The following is a 379-nucleotide window of genomic DNA, read 5'->3' on the forward strand; positions in this document are numbered from 1 at the left end:
AAAATGTGGGAGTTAAAGAGGTGAATACATAGTTGCATTTGTGTAAAAAGTTATAAGAGATTTTGAGAGATTTTCAATAAGAAGAGATTTTGAATGTAAGAACTAAGAAGAGAGTGAAAATGAGTGAATTTGATGTCTTCATTAAGGGCATTTTACACTTTACATACATTTGTTAGGGTATCCATGAAAATAAAAAAAGGGAAGGGGTATTTAAATAATTTTACAACTACCAAAGGGTATTTAATTAAAAACACCGGCATTCACATTGATGTATTTTGATCTAAACGATTTCGTTTAGTACCTGGGTTTGGTTATTGTTGATTAATATTTGTTGATTTTGTGAAAGAGAAAGATAATTTCAAAAATTTTATTGTGTTGT

This window comes from Citrus clementina, unplaced genomic scaffold (assembly GCF_000493195.1).
Source record: "Citrus clementina cultivar Clemenules unplaced genomic scaffold, Citrus_clementina_v1.0 scaffold_8, whole genome shotgun sequence".
NCBI classification, from domain to species: Eukaryota; Viridiplantae; Streptophyta; class Magnoliopsida; order Sapindales; family Rutaceae; genus Citrus; species Citrus x clementina.